General features: G+C 39.3%; 1 protein-coding gene across 1 annotated transcript in view; it reads right to left on the bottom strand.

The window, feature by feature from the left end:
- wnt5b (wingless-type MMTV integration site family, member 5b) overlaps positions 1 to 21,269 on the bottom strand; it is a 75,350-nt gene that overhangs the window by 33,709 nt on the left and 20,372 nt on the right. Inside the window, exon 2 of the mRNA XM_007564479.2 lies at positions 5,287 to 5,392. The gene's annotated coding sequence lies outside the window, so the exon portion shown is untranslated. The remainder of the gene's footprint in view (positions 1 to 5,286; positions 5,393 to 21,269) is intronic.

Here is a 21,269-nt window from a genome sequence, read left to right as displayed (position 1 = left end):
AAATTGTTGCTCCCTTGTAAAATGAAGAGCTGACTAGTGCAAGATGTATTACAAACACTCGGCTATATCTGATAAGTAAAACTGAATATTGCGAGTAAATCAAAAAATGTTACTGAAGTAGTGTCAGTTTTTACTTCCTAAGAGAGCTTTGCACAAAAACTGCTAAACCTTTCCTCATTTTTTCTTGGTTACTTATAAGTGGAGGAAAATAAATCTAAGACAATAAGTGAGAAAAGGCTGCAATAGGCACTTTCCACACATTGTGGTTTTAGCTGGTATTCATCTGCTATACATAAAATAAACAACAACTGAATGGACTTACTTTTCCTTAAAGTAACACAAATATTTGAACTTTAATGTAAAACATTAAAGTTTTAATCTCCATATAAAACCCCCCCAAACATGTTAACATGTATCTTGCTGTATTAATATTCTGTAGTGATTGTTTCTTGTCATGAAAATCAGTGTGAAATCCAGCATTTAAACTTGCTCATTACACACACAGTTATAACAGAATAACCAAATCCATAATGAGTTTCATTTAAAAACAAAAGCTGAACTGGCTCAGTCCCACAAAGTCCAGTCTACTCTAATTAGCTCCTGCAAATAATACAAACTTTTCTACAGCTTTTCTACAAATGTGAACATTTCCTAAAGTAATTACCTAGAAGTAAAACATTTAGCATTTCTAAATTAGCATAACTTTAGAAGGCAGTGGTCGAGCTAGAAAAGCCTAAATCGTGAAGCTGCAGATTTAGGCTTAAGGCCACAGCAGAACATTTATAGCCAGTACAGATACTCAATTAAACTATTTCTTTAACTTCTCTGTGACATCTTGACTGTCCTAGATGGAGGATGGGGGAGCATGCCAGAAATCTCCTGCCACCATCATGGTGTTCTTAAGAGTTAGTTTTTAATCATAAATAATGTTTTGCATGCAAGCACAAGATTCTCTAATTTCACACTTATGCTTTCTTTGAAAATTGGGTTTCTTCTTGCCACTCGTCTATAAATGTCAGACTTTGCTCTTGATCTCTGCAGCTCCTCCAGAGTTAAAACAGGCCTCTTTAGCTGCTTCTCTGATCAAAGCTCTAATTTCACGGCTGGTTTATTCTTTTATAACCTGACCCTGCTTTATACTTCTCTTTATTAGGTGATTTCTGAAGGCAACTGGTTGCTCTGGATTTATTAGGGGTATCAGAGAACAGTAGGATGAATACAAAATCGGGAATGCTTCCACTTTACAGTTATAAAATACTTTCTGTAGGCCTATTACATAAAATCTGAACAACATACACAAACATTTGAATTTCATTGATGCTTTTTCTAAAACGCTGGACGATGGATTTGTGATCGGCAGCTAGAAGTCTGCACAATGTCCAGTCTGACAACTTCATTTTTCCCACAGCTGGTGGGCAGCTTCTGGAAAATTTCAAGGCTGCAACACATGAAAGTACAGTCCATGCAAATGTTCTCTTAAAAATGCCAGTGCTTTGCTTTTTAACCCTGCTTTATGTGTTTTCGAGCTAAGCTGCTCCAGTCGGCTGTACAGAGAAGACTGGAGTCGTTTTCACCATTTTTTATAACTCTTATGGTGTTTACAGGCTGATAAGACTAAAATCTACTCTTCTTTCTTAGCTCTACCATTGAGTATTATCCCAGATGACAAAGCAATACACTAGGTTGAGCTTTTTCTGTTTCACGTCAGTCACGACAACGACATTATTTCTATTTGCAAAATACAAGAATAATTACAATTTTTTCCAGTCAGTTTTTTACATAACACTGACTACAATTTTTTAAGCAAATTGGAAAAGCCCAGATGATGATGTGGCGGCTTTGTGAGCTTCTGATTGGTTAATTGCTAACATCTGACTTAACTGAAGGCAAATCTGTGGATGCATGTTAAGGCAACACCCCAAGCTAACTGCTTATTGTGTGGCATGTAAAAATCAAAAGAAATCAGCAAAGATATGAAGAAGAGAACAAGTGTGGTTCATCCTTTGGAACAATTGCCAGATACCTGAAGGTCCCAGATACCTGAAGGTCCCACATTCATCTGTCCAAACAATCATATGTAAATATGACCAGCCATCGTACTGTTAATGAAGGAGATTGTTCTGTGACCCAAAGATGAGCATGTTTCTGTGCAAAATGTGTCCCAGTAATTTCCCCAAGCACAAGACAAACAGTTTACAAATGCCTTCAGGGAGAAAGATCCTAACATTTGGAGATACTGTAAAGCTTAACTTGAAGTGTTTGGCTATAATGAGCACAGTAGCACTTGGAGGTGGCAGCATCATGTTCGCGTTTTGCTGCAGAAGAATACTTGAAATATTGAAACAACATCTCAAGATATCGGCCTGTAAGTTAAAGCTTGGACACAAATGGGTCTTCCAAATGGACAGTGACCCAAAGGATTCAACAGAGTTAGTTATGAAGTCATTTAACCCTTTCATGCATAGCGGTCACTACAGTGGACAGCTATCGAAAACCCATTTTCTTGTGCTTCTTGTGGATTTTTACGTTATAAATGCACACAGACCACTGAAGTGGACACTAATGCATCATAAAATACACTATCAACCACTGGCCGTCAGCTGCAAATGCAAGAAATTATTTTTTATTAAATCCAATATGGCCGACGGACAAAAAAGCATGCCAACGGACCCGGTCCCTCCTTCTACTGTAGAAGGCTCTTGAAGGTAAAAAAAAAGAAAACAAAACATATTGTGACATCAGATAACCCCTAAAAACAATACTATTACAATTGATCACCTAAAAAAAAAAAATTCCTACCTTTTTTATGCCTTAAGAAAATAAAAAAAACTTTGGAAAAAAATCCTGACACAAAGGATCATAATTCATGCATGAAAGGGTTAAGGACAACAAAGTAGTATTTTGGGGTTGGGCATCACAAAGTTCTGATCTCAGTCTTAGAGAAGTGGGCAACCAGTTCACAGTTCTGTCTGCAGGAATGGGACAAAATTCTAGCAAGCGATTGTGAGAGGAGAATACATAATGCTTGACGCCTGTCATGTGGTTTCATGTACCAAATAAGTAACTTTTTATAATTATTTTGTTTTTCCATTAATATGACATGCACTGAAAAGGAATAATTTTGGTAATTGTAATTGAAATGTTCATGAAATAAAATATTTTAGCCTGATTTAAAGGCAAACAGTGAGAAAAGGTTATGCCTTTATGTAGTTAATGTAAATATCTGGTCTTACCTCTGCCTGTAAACATTCTTATACATTCCACTCCAATCATAAAATAAACCAATCTTTGACCTGTGTCTTTCTTTGGGTGCAATATACATACATATATATGGATCCCTGGCAAAAACTTTTTATTTTATAACAGCTGCCATTCCCTTTAAACTTTGGTTTGTGTGAGTGTAAACGATCAGCCTGCAAGTTGTAAAAGTTGAACTGTGGCTCGTCACGTTGTGCTCAGAACATTATATCCTGTCAGCCAGAGAGGAACAGCAATATGTACGTGTGTGACTGTGTTTTACTGCTGTCATTAAAGGAATAGTTCACCAATAAAAAAAGGGAACTGGGGTTCTTCACAACAAAGCAGCAGTGGGTATTAGCAGCACACTGTTACTGCCCTCCCCCACATGCCTCTGTCTTCAGCTCCAACTGCTCCCTGTCTGTTTCTCTTTTCTGCCACTCTGTCTGTCTTTCTGGTCCATGTCAGACTTTCTCTCTGCTGCTTTTCCTTCCTTTCTAACTTCTCTTTTCCCTCCAGTCGTCATCTCCACTTCTGCTCTTCTGTCTCCTCTTTCTCTCTGTAACCTTGTTCACTCCCACATATTTCCTCTATCTCTCGCTTCGATTCTGACCTTGTTTGTTTCTTCTTTTTAACCATCGTCCCAAAGCCTGTTCTTGGCGTTCAGCCTCCTTCTCCAGAGCCAGTTCTACCCACTCTCCCTCCTTCCTTCCTCATTTCTGTGGCACCTGGCGTTGAGGTGTCGCTGAGGTACAGTAGACGGCTCTTTGAAGTCCCTGGGGCCCTCGGGGGTTGTGTACGTGTGCACCCTTGTGCGTCAGGAAACTTTTTTTTTTCTTTACGGACAAGAACATTCGGCTTTGCTTTTGATTTGGGCTTTGATTTGGGGAAACAGCATTCTTTGTATGAAAGCATGTGAGACTGGGGGCTTGTACAAAGCTTATTACATTTGTTTCTTTTTAGTTGTTTTCTCCTGGAGCAATTAGTACTACTAGCTGGTATGAGTAAATGGTCTAATGTGTAGCAGACACATTATTCCACAGGCTTTTACATAACATCTCTAGAGTCAAACCTGCATATCACAAACATGGCAGCTCATATTTGTCCTACTTGCCTTTGACAACTTAAATCCTTAAACTTTGACTACAGACATTTTGCTATTTGAAAATGTCAAACTCAAAGCTAAAAGCTGATCTTTTCTATGTTTATTCTTTCTAATCTACATGTTTAATAAACAGCACCTTTGGTAAAGTTGTGTGGAAAAGCATCAAATTTATAGCTTTTATGAAGATTTGGTGATACTGATAGGACAATCATTACTACTGCTCTTTAACTCTGAACTAATGGTTCTAGTTATTCTAAACTTTCTTAAACTGCTAAAAAAAAACTTAAAGATCAGAACATCAAAAAAACCCATGAAGCTCTGTTCTTTCATCTATGAATCAAAATAGCTGTATCCTATAGAAATATCATGCAACATAAAGACAGATGGAGTTATTGTAACTCCATCCATAATCAATATTACATTAGAAGCTGCAGATATAATTGTTACTTTTTTGGTTTAAAATAAGGCAATTTGATCAGGTGGCACCTTTCTTTTTTTTATTAATCCATAAACATTGCACATTATAACTCTTGAGTCATAGCTATCAAACCAACTATAGTTGATTAAATCTGTTTTACTGGGATATTATTGGTGCCTTACTTCCATTTTAATATCTGTTCTTAGCAGTGAGCCATCATGAAGACTCTAAGTAATTTTGCATGTCAACCTTGATAGATGCAATCCTCCAAAATAATCTGGTCATCACAATATAGATTCTGGAAGTTCCCAAATGTTCCCAAATACTGGCACATAGTGTACACACTAAACCAGAAGTACTTCTGTGATTGAATTTTAAAACAAAAAAGTGGCAAGTGCAAGGCAAGGCAAGTGAGGAGATGCCCAGGGCCTTATACTTTGTAACCTTGAATACTTATATAAATTAAAGGGAAATCAATGACTAAATAGACAAATTAAATATCAAGTGTAGGAGTGTTTTAACTTACTGGGTGTGGGGCTGACAGGAGCTTTGCCAGCAGGGGGGCGAGGCGATGGGGAGAGAGCGGAGGGGAAGCACCTCTGTCCTAAAGTTTGCTATAGTCAGCACCAAACCTACAGAGGAGGGGAAAAAGAGAAGGCATGTCAGAGAAAGAAAATGTCAGAAAACCAGTGAAATGTGTTAAAAAAAAGTAGTGAGAAATAACAGAGGGGGAAAAAACGATGATGGTGAGAAAGCGAGGCAGAGTGAGAGAGGAATTTGTGAGTCACTGTTTAACTGTGGGCTGCAAGAAGTCGGCTAGCCGTGTTAAAATACCGTCTGAGTGCACACACCCACACACCAAAACTCTTCCATTAGAAAAAAGGCCTAAACTTCGACAATAGCTGGCACACGAATACAGAGTGTTTATGCAAAAACCTATGCCTCTCTCATACCTTGCTGCCCAGCAGGACAAGCTAATTATCCTCAGTTGGACGTTTTAGGCAAACACACACGTACACACCCTTAAGCTGCACATTTTCTGAGTGTAATGAGCCGTTTTTTAATGTAGGTGAAGAACTCAAAATGTCTGACTTCAACAACAAGGTAGCAACACCAAAAATAACCATTATTGGTCTTCGAAAAATCTTTCCAAAAAGAAGTAGAAGTAGAAATGAAGATTTCTGAGCACAGCCAACATGAATATTCCTCATCAACTCAGTGACTCAGCACATAATTTAGATGCTGAAAGCAAATCACAACGGATGGCTAAGATTCAGTCTATGGAGATGTTTTAGCAGTCAACATCTTACTTCAACTCTACATAGTTTGCTATTAAGAATGGTGCCACTGCCAATAAATATTGACCGTTTTACTAAATGGAATCCACAACTAGTTGTAACAACAGATTATTTGAAAAACATTAATTTCATATGTAAAGTAAAAATAGTCCAGGCTGTTTAGTTTTTATTAATTTAAATAAAATGTCACACTGACATTTTATTTCAGTAAAATGTCAGTTTTACTGACATTTTACTCGTTTACGAATGCATTCGTAAACGATGCATTCGTTTACGAATGCATCGTAAACGAATGCATTCGTTTACGATGCATTCGTAAACGAATGCATCGTTTACGATGCATTCTGCATCGTAAACGATGCAGAATGCACTGCATCGTTTACGATGCAGTGCATTCTGGGTAGATAATGCATTTTCCCAAACAGTGTGTGTTGACTTGAAGTTGCTTCATTGTCACTTTGCACATCCATTCATTATCTTCCCATTTCTTTTGATTTTATTTTAGTTCCTGCTAATGGTGTTAGCTCCTTCTAATGGTTTTAGCTCCTGCTAATGATGTTGGCTCCTGCTAATGGTGTTAGTTCCTGCTAATGGTGTTAGCTCCTGCTAATGGTTTTAGCTCCTGCTAATGATGTTAGCTCCTGCTAACGGTGTTAGCTCCTGCTAATGGTGTTAGTTCCTGCTAATGGTGTTAGCTCCTGCTAATGGTTTTAGCTCCTGCTAATGATGTTAGCTCCTGCTAATGGTTTTAGCTCCTGCTAATGGTTTTAGCTCCTGCTAATGTTGTTAGCTCTATCTAATAAAGTAAACAGTAGATCACAAGCTGATCATGTTTGTTTCAACAGAAAACTCGTGAAAATGTTGATGCAGCATAATTTTTGAAGTAATGAACTTTTATGTGTCACAAAACAATTAGGTTGAATTTACAACATATTTAGGCCAACATGTTAAACTAGTCCTGGATCCCTCTAAAATAACTGAATACCAGAAAATTTACATCAATTTGTTGAGTGCAGTAAACCGTGTGGCAATGCTCTGCCAGACTATTCTTGTTTCTACAGAAGGATAAAATCTATTTTCGCTTTTTCTCGTCAAATACATCTGACTTTTGCGAGAAGCAAAGAAAAAAAAAAGAGCAATTATGTTCCTTTTAATTCAAGAGTGTTTTACTAATGTTACTATAGAGCCAGTGACATTAGATTTACCTGTTTGTGGTTTTTCCCCTTTGCATCTGGTTAGTTTGAATAGCACATTGTTCAGCTATAATCATGTGAATTCATCCAACTTTTCATGCGGAGCATTAGGCATTTTATTCAGAAAACTGTTCCAACAGACTGGATGAGAAGACAATACACTAAATCTTTTATTTAAAGCCATAGGACACTGCTTCATTTGCAATCAAAATGTGGATGTCTTCTCTGAATTATATAACAGTCTGGGCTGCAACAATAGGACACTAATAATTATGCATCACATGATGCTGACTTCTGCTCCACATTCCCACTTCAAACCCAACGAGCAGCATCAGTAAAAAGCAGGACGGAGACAGAGGGAGAACGCGGGATTGGAGAACAACATGAGTGTTCTTTTTAGCTTTCTTTGTCTCGCTATGGAACCGCGCACAGCCCTGACAAAAATGTGACAGAGCCGTAATGCCAAAAACAAACCAGGCTCGCGCACGCTCCAATTTGTCAGGAGAGTCGGTGCCTCGGTAGCGTGGGAGGTGTGTTGTGCTCGTGTGCGCTTGTCTTCCTGTGCACGTGTGATTGAAGGTGCGTGTGCATAATGCATGCGCTCACAAGTTTTGCGTGCCTGTCTCTCTCCATCTTCCTGTCAGCTGAACTTGTCATTCAAGCATCAATAAAGAGTAACTTTTCAGCTCCTGCGTCAGTTTGTGTAAAAGTCGTCACACTCTTTTTAAGCAAAAAAAAAAATACCCAAGGAAAAATATCCCTGCTGCAACCATGTAGTGCATGGATTTTAACAGATATTTTATAAGAAACGAGCAGATTTTATCATAACAAGAACATTTCAGGGCTCTGCTCTAGAGATTTCCAAATCTCTAAAGCAATGTCTCTCAAAGGTTTCTACAATAGTGACAGAAATGTAATTGGTTAAAGGCTGCAAACATATGTTGAGAGAAAAATAATGATGTGCAGACCTTTATTAAGTTTGAAGTTCAATTATTTGAGTAAACACTATACAGATTAATTACACACACAGATGTTTTATTTCTGTTACTTCAAATTATTTTTTTGCATCCAAAATAAATCTGACAATTAAGATTATAATACCACAGCAGACTTTATAAAAACTAAGTTTAATACATAGTGAAAGGTTGTTTTTGTCCAAAGTTACTTTTATTCTGAAAAACAAAATAACTATGGCATAAAGTCTGCAATGTTGGTTTTACTGGATCTCAATGTTGCATTCAATACAATTGACTGGTGGTCGTAGAAAAGATTTAATGTAAAGTTAACGAGCTAAAAGATTAGTTGTTTAAAGTCAGATCTGGAAAGTGCAGAAAAGAAAGATTTGAATATTGAATCTGAGCAAACAGAAGAAAAATAGTAAGAAGCAACATCAAGAAAACCACGTTTCAGGTTTTATTTCTCAATTTATATTCAGTCGTTTTGAGGCAAAGGAAGAGATTTTGAGTTGTGATATTGCATGAAATAGTCACAATTGAATGTATGAAGGATGTATAATTTTGTACAAAACTGAGTCGGACCAAAGACAACATCCCGGTCAGCCCACTTTATGCCAATCTGGGTATCCAAACCATGAGGACATTTCCATCATGGAGTTATTTAATATTCAGCGTATAAAGGCATTACTGAGACAGAGTAGCACTCTTATCACTCAGTAAGTGAATTACAGTCAATTTGCATGCTGAGTGAATTTAACAGAGACCCAGAGCATTGAAGCACCGACTGAAGGCTTATTCCCATCTGTTTTTAGCTTGGCTCGTAAGTCAGTATCTATTTGCATTAGAATAGATTTTTTTTGCAGTATTTTTAAGATCTTTAAGTTTGTAAGGGAAACGAGGCTGAATTAGTTCTGTAAAAATTCAAGAGCGGACCAAGCTATTACATATACAGTGGATGTATTTGTAATCTTGAAATGTTTTGTCATTAATACTTTTGATTTGATTTGATGATTTTGCTGCTCCCAATTCATTTACATGCATCTGTTTTGGTTATTATTAGTAAAATTTACCGACATTCAATAGATAAGATGTTACACAGGTTAAAAATCTTTAATAAATTATGAAGAAATTAAATGGTTTTCAGCAAAGCGTGCGTTTAGGAAAGACTGAATCCTTGTAGTCACGCAAATCAAAATTTATTTTCTTAACCTTGGACTTTTTCTTGAGCTTTTAAAAGATTTGAAAATGGAAAAAAAAAAAAAAACACGTCAAATGAATTATTCAAAGGAAACCCATGTATGAGAATTTAAATAGAGAGTATTTTGCCATAAGTTGTCTTTTACATTCAGATGCAAATATTAACTGGAAGGACTGCCAGTAAATTTTGCATAAATACAAGAAACAAAGCTTTATGACATCATTGTTTATTTCACAAACTGGTAGATAAAACCAGCTCTTGTCTCTGGGTCCAAGTTGTTTGTATCCGTAAAGAAAATGTAGTTTAAGGGAATGTGCAGTCAGGTGGGTTGGCAAAAAGTAAGAGAGCGATAGTTAGTGTGTGCTTGTGCCAGAAAGAGGTTGAAAAAATACAATATTTGAAGAACTATGGTGAGAATGAGACATGGGAGTAGAAATGAGAGAAAATAAGGGAGGAAACCGAGTGTGGAATAAAAAACAAGGGCTACATTTACACCAGGTGTGTGCATCTCGTCCCTGTGGTCCTTCTAGCTGTCTTCTCCTATTGATTAGCTCATATTGATCTGGCCTGACGCACACACAACATGCTTCACTTGATTTAGCCAGATTTTGACACAGGGGACACACGGGTACATTGTTAGCACGCATGCAACCCCCCCCCCTCCACCCCACATCTAACCTCCAAAGACAGACACAAACATTTTTTAGCCTCCTATAAAGGGCAGGACACACATGCACCCTTGTCAAACAGCAAACACTTGTGTTGCCTGTTTGCTGGTGTGCATTGGTTGTCTGGTAGGAAAAGCCAACAGCATGTATAAGACGGGCTGTCGGAGGAAGATTCAACTCTTAATCTCATTTTCCTGGAACTTGTCTGATTCAGTCTTTGAATCCCATGCGGAATACCGCAGTTTTCCTTTTTTTTTTTTTTTCTGGAAAAAGTTGGAGAAAAGAAACTGTTTAAACTCTGTAACCCTTTCCTCTTCCAGGCTGATAGCTCTCAATTACCAAAATTGTTCCTAAATAATATTTAAATTGGTTTCATGTTCTGAAACAAGGGTGACAGCTGTGCAAAAAAAATTGAAATCCAGAAGGGGGCAGACACTTTTTCCACACCTTCTGACTGTTTGTCTTACAAGATTTCAACATCTTTGTTTTAATAGTATTTGGGAAAATGTTCAACCAACAAAGAACCAAATACGAAAATCATCAGAATAGTCATGTTGTGAGTGGCTCTAGCGGTGAAAGGCTGGTACGGTTATTAAACTCAATCTCATATTTTATTTGTATCCATCTTCAAGCTTCTCCAGTCAGCTCAGAAACTTATGACACTGTCTTTGCCTGCAGAACCGCCTTTGGAGCCCTTCACACACACGGTTTGATTTCAGCAATATAAATAAATACATTTTACAGGACTGAACATGCAATATTGAGCTGGTAGAGAGGGACATGTTACACTATCCAGCAGAAGACACCAGACTTCACAATCGAGATTTCAGTCTGACAATACCACAGCATGCTTCACCGGAGTAAAATAATAAAAGGAAAATTAAATCAAAGGAAAGAAAATAAACAGACCAAAAGTTTCGGTATTTCAAGGACACCAAAGCTGAAAAATTCTCACTTCGATATTTTGCAAGGACATTTTTTTGTAATGTTTGCACCTGTCTACATATTTTCTCAGAGGTCATTTTGGGTTTTTCATTGCAGAAGGAGCAACAGTGAAGGCATATTCAAGCTTTTTCCCACTTTGTTTTAATGCCTTAAATCTAAGAAGACTTCAATAGGTTTGCTTTATTTTAAACAGAAACCATTTACTCATTGCTTCCCGGTGATGTCGTAGGTGCTCGATTTTCAGTTATTTCATTATTTTCCGTTTGAGTTGATGATCAAAAGACAGTGAATTAAAATTATCGGCTCACAATAGCACTTTTTTGTAAGTCAAACGCCGTCAGCTGCTGCAGCTGTAGCCTGGGGGCAGTAGCTCAAAGAAATGGGACTGGAGTGTCAACAGCACCGGCGCTCACCCTGGCTGGGAAAAAAGGCAGGGAAGGTGAATTAGTAATGGTCTACTTTAAGAAAAAAAAGAGATTTAGTAATATGGTCAGGTCAAGGTGCCCTTGAGCAAAACATCTCACCTCCAGCTGCTCAGAATCGTCTTCAGGCGAGTGTATTTGTTGAGGGCAGCTCCCAGTGAGACCGTGAGCTGAAGGTGAAGAAGGCCGAGGTTCATGAGTTCATGTGTTCCCGTTCAGTGTGGATTAGTGGCGCTCGACGTTTGATTCATGATCGGGCCTGCATGGCGGCAGGCGTCCTCTGCATACACGCAAACTCACTTTCATGCAGGAGACATAAACACGACTAACTGTTCTCCATCCACGACTGTAATGCTAGCCTTCTCCTTCCCCTCTTTGTCTCTGGATGGATGTAATGATCCTTCTCTCCTTTTGGTCTTCCACTCAGATGCAGAAACACTCACTCAAAAATACAGTGCATGCACAGCCACACAAGACCTGCTTGCACAGAGGCGCACACACACACACACACACTCTGCCTTCTGCTGCTGTGATGGCTCTGAGCTGTCAAAACATTCCCGCTTTCTCTGCCTCTCTCTCTCTCACACACCCACACACACACACACACACACACACACACATACACACACAAAAGCAGCTTGACTGTGCTTGTCTATGCAGGTTCACAGAGGCTGCTGTCTGTCCAACCTCATTCTTGTCCCCCTTCTCTCCGCTCTCACTGCCTCCTCTTCATTTCTGTATCAGAGCATCTTCCTCAGCCGGTCGCCTCCATGAAGATCTGCATGCGTTTGAAATTTGTGAATGGAGCAAGCCATTGAAACGCCACCTATTCGCACCGGTTAGTTTCAAACCGAGGCAGATAAAAGTCGACTGCCTTCTCTTTTCACTGGAAAATACATCAACGATGCAGCAAATCATCGGCAACTCACAAAATAATGTCGTATTTTTAAATCGTATCTGTAGATAAGTCATTCATAACTGTGATATTTTATATTACCTGGGCAAAAACTGTTCAAAATCTAACAGACTCAACAGTTTACAAAAGAATAGAGAAATAAATATCACATAAAGATCGATTCACTTCTGGTTGCATAACGTCGAACTAGTAAATTGCAGTAAATAATCCAACTTTTTTCACTCTTTTTATAACAAAAACTATGTTTCACGAAACCTTACAGGTTATGAAGTCTCCATTTAAGTCTTTACACCATTTTCAAAGTTTCATTTGGGGACTTATGGCCAAAAGGCAATATCTTCTGGGGAAGGGAGAAGCTGACTGTTATAAAATCCACCTCAGTCCTTCCAGCATCTGAATGGGACAAGAGCATGTTAGGTCCGATCCAAATGTAGCATCGGCTGCTCACCAGGGCCTGCAGGTTCTGCAGATACGCAGCTCTCTTTTAGACCCATCTCTTCAGGTGAAATATGCATCTGGACAGCACGGGCTTCGGTTGCACCACGGGGTTCAATTTCAGACAGAGCAGAGAGACCATCGGCGGCGGCGGAGGTGGTCTCTCTGCTCACCGAGTTTTATTTAAACATAAACTTGGCGTTGCAGCAGGAGTCCATCTGAGGATTAGTCCTGGTTGAGTCGCTCAAGTAACAAAAGCTTTCTTCGGTGTTCAGCTCTAACGGCTCTTGCTTCACCCTGCACCATGTCAACAAGGATCAACCAATCAAAAGTGAACTTTGGGTCAGAGTGGGATTTGTTTTACCAAGCTAATAAGTTAAAGGTAACCTGAAGTTGGCTAATCGGAGAGTTTTTTCCTTTGAGCATCAGTGAGGATATAGATTTGCAGCTCAATTATGTTCTTCTCTTATAAAGAAGTCAAATTTAGCTCCAGACGGCTTTATACAAGAACGCTCAACATGAAGACGGTCCTGTTTTCTGCCAAGGACAATCTTAAAGTCTTAAAAGTCTGGAAAATCAGGATGGACTGTTGGCCCGACTGTTCTGAAAGCATTTTTAACGACCCTTTTTGTCTCTTCTTCAGGATAAATTTCCACTTTGAATCTGGACGTACTTCCTAGAATCCCTTTTGTGCTGCACTCTTAGCAACGTCTGAGCGAATCTGATTTTGCAGAGGCCTCTCCTATTGTCTGAAAAGCTCGAGTCTCGAAGGTATAATTTCAGGGGAAAATGTGAGTTTTCAAATGCAGCCACCCAGAGGCATCCGTGCCATCATCACAGCAGCGTATGTCAGAAACTCGGCTGCCAGAATAAAACGCTGACATTTTCAGTTTCTGCAGGCCACAAAAAACAAACAAACAAAAAAACCCCAACAGTTTTAACATTTAACATTTGAGCCAAAACACAAGCAAAAGTTTGTTGTTTTAGCCAAACACTTTCCTCCAAACATCAGCCAGGTTTTGTTGAAAAAAAATCCTACCAGGTTCAGACCAAACAGGAAAACGGTAAGGTAGGGTTTCTTATTAGGCCAGTCGAAATCTGACTAATTTAATTGTCAAAGAATGAGCTGAAATTAAATGGGTTCTATTTAAGATTTCAGTGGTAAATTCATAAAAAACAATTTCAATCCACCTCACATGTACAATTTGAGAAACAGGATGTCATGTCTATTTTTAACACTGTGCAAACCAATTTAGTTTGTTTAGTTAATATATTTACTGTCACACAGAGGAATCTGATCTCACACGACTAATCACAACCCCGTCGACACATCGGTAGAAATCCCTATTGCTAAATGTCATAGTTAATTTGTTCAATGTTTATATATAAATGCATAATCTTATGCCACTCAAATCATTTTAATGGCATCCAACACGTTTGTCAAATTTTCACTCTGAAGAAGTTTAGGTTGGTGAACGAGTTGAGATGCAGACCAACAGGTGCATTTGATTATTTGCTGTGGTGTAAACTTTGATTGTGCAGTGGTCACAGTAAACCACGTCTGAAGAAATGTATTAATGCTTGTTTACAACGTCTGGCTTCTACTTTAATGATTCGTATTATGTGCTAATTTGCTAACTTTGGTTTGGGAGGAGATCCACACCTCAACCATACCGACAAGTAGAGAAACCCAACTTTCCCGGTTAGGTTAGGTTGAAATAAACTGAGGGTGTTTGAATTTATTGTAGAGAAGTGTGTGTGTGTTTTCTTTTAATGAAAACACACTTTCACAGAGTGCCCTAATTTTTCCACACAACTGTATCCAAACACCACAGCACTGTGCATCCCAACAAAGAGGATATTAATGTTTGATCCAGCGTCTCCTTATTAAAAATGACTGAGGCTGGTGGTAAACTGCTGCTGTTGGCCTTACTTGAACAATGACGCACGGTTAGCATTTTGAAACTGCAGACAGAATTTTTCCTCCAGAACAACAACACATCCTGATGGATATTGTTCTGCTCTTTCTCTTGCTCTGATTTGTTCGCTGGCTCCGTCACACTTTCACACGCAATCGGACTCCCACACACGAGCACCGAGTGTTTGGCCTGCAGGGTTTGCACAGCAGGGAGGAATCAACCATATGGCAGACATGAGGATGGAGCCAAATCTGGCTTGTACACATGCTCTGTGGCCGTGTTGCTCTGTGTGTTTTGTGTGTTCAGCTGATGGCAGCCTGCACTTAAATATATATCAGGGCCAGTAGTAGCCGTAAGGTGAACGCGGCGTGGTTTTCACTGGAAGGCTGCCGAACAAATGAATGACAACCACTCTCCGTTCCATCGCCGGCCGCCGTTCCCCTTGAGCAAGGCATTGAAGCTGCTGCATAAGAGCCTCATTTCCTGCCAGCGACTAGCAGGAAATATTTTATATGCATTCATGTTTAAAAAACTGTAGATGCATGTTGCACAACTGCTTTTCATTAAAAAAAAAACAAAAAAAACTAATACCTGCAGTTGTATGTCTAGAAACCAAAGTACATGGTTGCAAAGAGAAAACAAAAGCACAATAAAAGTTTAAATGAAATAAGTTGATCCAAGTAGGTTTCAGCTTCTTGTGTCAATACATTTCATATAGACCTTAAAGTAGACAGACTACATTCTATTGCGTAAAAAGTATTGCTTCTAAAACTACAGCAGTACTTTTTTATTTCATGCATCTAATTTGTCAATATCCTTCTTTTCCACCTGAAAATATGCTCCAGGTTTTATTTCTCTGGAAATATAGGAAGGTCTGACTTCTCTAACTCTGACGCTGAACTGCATCAGCAACCACAGCACAGCAGTCTCTGTTGGGATTATGCTATATCCATACTTCCTATATTCGCCATTCCATGTGGAGAAGTGTTAACACATCTTCCTTGCAGCACTGAAAAGGCTTATTCTGCATGCATATATGCTGCCTACAAGAGAATGCATCTAATTTAATTGCGTGGCCCATGTAAGCATGTAGTTCTTAAACCATTTTGGCTGCCGGTGTGTGGGAGACTTCTGGTGCACAGAGGTTTTAGTTCATGCTTGAAATGCATTTATTCATGTTGCCCTTTCCTGTGCATGTGTGTTGCACGCTCAAACCGCTTCTTGCATCCTGCATGCGTGCTCTGCTAGATGCTCCGCTTACACGCGTAGCTGTAAGTCAGACTATAGCGCTCCTATATTTATCTCCAACTTTTCCCTTTCTCATCAGTCCTTTTCTCTTTGCTTCATCGCTTCACCGACTCCCCTAAAAAGCAACGACGGAAAAAAATAAAATTAAAATAAAATACGTGCACGTCCGTGTTTGTAAGACGGTTTTAAAAAATGCACACATTCTATAAGAGGGAGGAGGAAACAGAGCGTAGTGTGGGGAAAAACACTGCCTCTGTGTGCCCCGTGTCAGTCGACTTGACATCTGATCTTGCTGAGTATGGTAAAGAAGAAAGCGCTGAAAGTACTTTACGTGTGTGTGCGTGCAAGTGTGTGTGTGTGTGTATGTTTTGTGGCCTGGATGTGTCCTCCTTTCTATGTGGGTGGTGAGAGGAGGTAGTAAGGGAATAGGGTGTGTGTGAGTGCATTCAGTTTAAGTGTCAGCATGCCAGTGTGTGTGTGGCAAGCAGGAAGAAAAGAAGAGGGAGGCAGTGGAGGAGAAGCTGAAAGATGGATGGCAGGGAAGGCAAAGAGAGGAAACAAGTCAAAGAGGAGAACAAGGGAGAAACATCTGAGAGAAAAGTGATAGAAAAACACAAGAGATGCTAAGATATTCCTTTGTTAGGGTATAAATGTTACATGAACTGCGCTAAGTTATGAATGAAAGAGTCCTTCTGACAAATAGTCAAGCTTGATCAGTCATACATATGCGTTTACGGCTGATTGAGAGCCCCTCCAAGCTTCATCTATCAGTATCAGAAGTCATTTTGGCTCTTTCTTCCTTATGTGTACTTTAATGTTTTTCCTGTTGTTTTTGTGCACCAACAGTGAAGTGTGTCGCTGATGAAAATTTATCAATATTTCACTCCACAACTTCTGGAATTGCAGGCTTGAATTAGCCGCGACAGCTGGATGCAGCTCTAGTTCACCAGAAGGAAAGTCTTTGAACAGCGTGGAGAGGAAAGAAAACGTCACTTTGTTCCAGTGAAAGTTTGTCCTGACAGTGCATTTTACAACAGCTATCTTTGGTGTGTTTTATTGGAATCGCATGTGAGGAATGTGTGCAAAGCACTTTGTATTTATGAGAAGGAAGGAAAATGTTACATTTACTTCAAACGTAAAAGTAAATCTTTGTGCATCCGTGTTTAGTCCAGTTCTTTGTAGCTGCAGCTACAGGAGCAAATGTTTTGAGTCAACTCACCGTTTCAATAATTGCTTTTACAATATGTTAATACACCTAGTATATTCTATAGTGTGTTATTATAGTGCTGACAGGACTTTTAAAGTAAAGACACATACATGGATGCAGACAGGTCTATTGATTTTTGTTGCCACATAAAGAGCGACTACAGCTCTGTGACCAGATCCTCCTCCTCCACCTCCTCTCCTGTCATGCATGTGACCCGTTTTCACCTCCCCTTCACCTTCACCTTCCAGCTTTCCCGTCATCTACCATTATTAAGCTTTTCCTTTTCTGAATCACCCCACTTCAATTGCCTATCGTCGCATTCCTCTTTCTCCGTCATCTTCTTCCTCTCCCTCGGAGCATCCCTGAACCAAATCTAGGAAGGATAAGCTGACAAACGGAGAGGGCTTTTTGTCGCTGCACATGTACACAGACATGCCAAAGTGGCTACATTTTGAGATAAAACAGGACAAATAAGAGAATGTAGCACAGGTCCCTAAGAGAGCGAGGAGCTGGAGGAAACAAAGATGTCCCGCTGTGTTTAGAGGCTTTGGCAAAAGCTGCGCCTGAGTGACGCCAATGTGTGTGCAAAGGAGAAAAAAAAATTAATAAGAAGAGAAGGTAGAAAATGCAACAGAGGAATTAAAAGGTGACATAAAACAGAGTCTCACTGGGCAGAAATAAGCATACCCTGCGACGCTTCCACATTTTGACATAATGGCCACAAATGTTAGTGTAATTTATGGGGCTATTATGTGATGTATTTTTCGTCCACACATCATGTACTGTTGCTCTTACAAAACAAAAACCAAAAGCTTGACAAGACATACAGAACGTACAGTATTTGGACATGTAGATGTTATGAAATCATGACTCCTGTGTGTTCTGGGGATAATTTCAATGCAAGTATTATTGGATTCAATAGATTTTTTTAAATAAAGCGTCTTGAAATGACGTGTGTTGTGAATTAGCATGTAGCTAAACTTCATTTGGTTCTCATTCAACAGTGGCTTTTTTTGTCTTCGTGTCAATTTAAATGGACTTCTTAATGAGGTTACAGTTGTGCTCTACATTTCCATTTTAAGATACTTTTAAGATACACCATTTACTAATCAGCTGACAAAGCTATTTATAAGACTGGGTTTTGTTTAGGTTGATTGTAGATTTTTCCCATTGAAAAACAAAAAAAAACCTTTCAGCTTTAGTCAAGGTCTGGAGCTGTAAACTGACAAAATATTTACATTAGTTTGAGCGACATGAACATGTTAGCAAGGCATTGTGACTTTACAGCTTTTGTGATGTAAAGGTCCTGGTTTGTTTGTTGTGTTACGTTCTCATCGTGTAAAAGCCTGCTGCTGGAATGAGCTGCTCAAATAAAACATTGCTTGTGTTAAACTTCATCCTCACCACAATGAAATGACTCTAGTCCCTCCGCAAAGGCCCCATTAAAGTTTAAAGACAATCTAAGGTACACATGTGAAACAGAAGACAAGCTTCCATGCACGAATGTAGAAGCAGAAAAACTGAAGTTCAAAGACCTGTTTTGATGTTTTAGCTAAAACAACAACAAAAAAAAACCCTACTAATTAAATAGCTCCAATCCCTTCCCGCTTTTTGTCATTGCTTTTAAATTATTCCAAGCACTAAATTCTGGTAGCTTTAGCATGAATCACTTCTTATTTGCTGGCAGTAAACAGTGAGTGTAAAACAAGCTGCAGTAATAATTGCCAGAATGGATTAAATACAAAAACAAACCTTACATTTTCGTTTTTCTTTTCTTTTCTTTTCTTTTCTTTTTACATTGTTTGATTTAAGATTCCCATAAATATGACAGATTTTTAAAAAATGATTAGGCAGATCTTTATCTGTAAAACATCTGTGTATCTGATTAAAAAGCACAAACGACCACCGTGGCCGTGCGGCGCTCTGCAGGAGCAGGACAGGATCTCCTGCCCTCCCTCCGTTTCTGTCTGCAGCCGGAGGAAAACTCCTCCATTCCTTACATTCCTCCTACATTCCTGCTCCAGGTCTACCTTCTCCTCCTCTCTCTCTGCATCAACATCACACAGCGTTCTCCTCCTCCTCTGCAGTTCATGGCTGTCCACTTCCATTTCTTTCCTTTTTTTCCTCGTCTTTACCTCTTCTTGTCTCAGGATCATTATCTCTTCTTCCACACCCCCCTCTTCTCCCTCTTCCTCCTCTTCCTCTGTTTCCCAGCACACTCCAGTTGGCTGGTGGAGGCAGGGGGCTCGCCTGAACCCTCCACCCCCAGCAGGGGCCCTTCAGCTCGGCCTGGCTGACTGGCAGCCACCATGGCACACCTCTAGCACACAGACAACCTTTCCTCCTTATTTTCTCTACTGGCTTCCTGCTTCTTTTTGCCGTAAAAGAAAACAGAAAATGTTTTTCTTTTCGACTGAACTGCCATTTCTCCTTATGTTGGAGTAGATCATTAACATTCACTCACCAATATAAGAGTTTTAGTCTTTTATTAATGCTCTGCTACTGATAGCTGAAGTAAAAAAGGCTTTTTAATACGAGACCTAAAGAGAGCTCTAATAAACCACTACAGAAACACAAACGAGGCAATACTTTGCAGCATTAAAATTGTGTTAAAAACCCATTTTCAGCTATCAAAATGTGTTTTTAGCAGTATAAGTTTTACACAACATGGCACTCAAATCCACAAGGACCAACAGAGTTAGCCAGATTTTGAATGTAAAGATAATTGGTGCTTGAAAATTCAGAAGCAGACTTTAAATTAGGGTTATATAGAGTACTTCTAAGCTGTAAGTATCCCATTTGAAGATAGTGGTTGACTATCATTTAGAGCTTAGTTTCATAAGATTATCTTTCCATTGAAGAGCCTGAGCAAACGGATTGACTAGAGTTTTGTTTGCTGCTTCCCTGAGGTGAGATATTTATTACTAATACTTCACAAAACCTTATTGCAAACAGTTTCCCTGTCCAGTTCTGGAAGGGACAAAAAACCTTTTATAGATTTAAGTATAAAAAATGTTTTGGTCTTTGCTGCAGTATAAGCTAACTTCATCTATATCTATATCTGTCTATCATATAAAAAGAAAAATGAGAAAGCAAATAGGAGAGAGAATCTCAGTAATTTGGTATTTCCTTTTCAGACAGAGGAGGAAGGGCCAATGCCCTCCATTTCAGCATGGAGTGCTTGCTCACACACACAGACACACACACACACACACACACACACACACACACACACACTCCTTTTTAATGACCCTTACATCCGGCCTAAGGCACCAGAGCCCCAGAGAGAAAACAGACTGGATGGAGATTGAGAGAGAAAGAGAGAGAAAGATGGAGATGGATAGATACAGAGGGAAAAGGAGAGATGGATAGATAGATGTAATATCAGACAGGTATGCGCCTGAGGTCAAAGGTTAGAGTTTACAGCCCTGACTCACACACACACCTATCAGAGTTCAACTGCGGGTTAGACCTTCAGGCTCCACAGCTCACAGAAATAAAGACACACAGAGAGAATTCATAAGCAGCTGGTTCAGCTTGGAGCCGACTGCTGCAGACATCAGGGGGAAAAACACAGGAGAACGTTTTAAGGAACCATGACCACTTTCCAAACCAAGAAGAGCAAGATCTAAATGAGAGACAGCAAGGTACCCAACAAGAAGGAAAAAAATGAAGACAAAGGGAGCGACAGAAAGAGATAAGTGAGTGATAACGACTCCTTCACAGCTTGAGCAACAGCTGAAGATGTTGCTGTGCCTCTGAATCGTCTCTCGTGCAAAACGCACAATCCTGACCTTGATGGTGGCAGCTGTTGACGTCACTCTACGTCCCGTTCAACAATATTTTCCCACTTTAACCCACAGCTATGAACTCAACGGACACTCTTACTTTTCTTCAGTTTAGCCCAATAGCGCCTAAACATAAACCTAATTCTTCTCCATTCATAACCGTTACCCCATCAATAAGGTTTGCAACTGAATTTTATGACATTTTTGCAGAATTTCTTCCAGATTTGCCCAAATTGATAAGAGCTCATTCATCCAACATTTAGAGTGTAATTATCATAAAATGATAATCTGCAGGGTGATGTGGATAGGAAACTGA

This window comes from Poecilia formosa, unplaced genomic scaffold, assembly GCF_000485575.1.
Source record: "Poecilia formosa unplaced genomic scaffold, Poecilia_formosa-5.1.2 Scaffold159, whole genome shotgun sequence".
Lineage (NCBI taxonomy): Eukaryota > Metazoa > Chordata > Actinopteri > Cyprinodontiformes > Poeciliidae > Poecilia > Poecilia formosa.
This window is presented reverse-complemented; position numbering and strand designations above follow the sequence as displayed.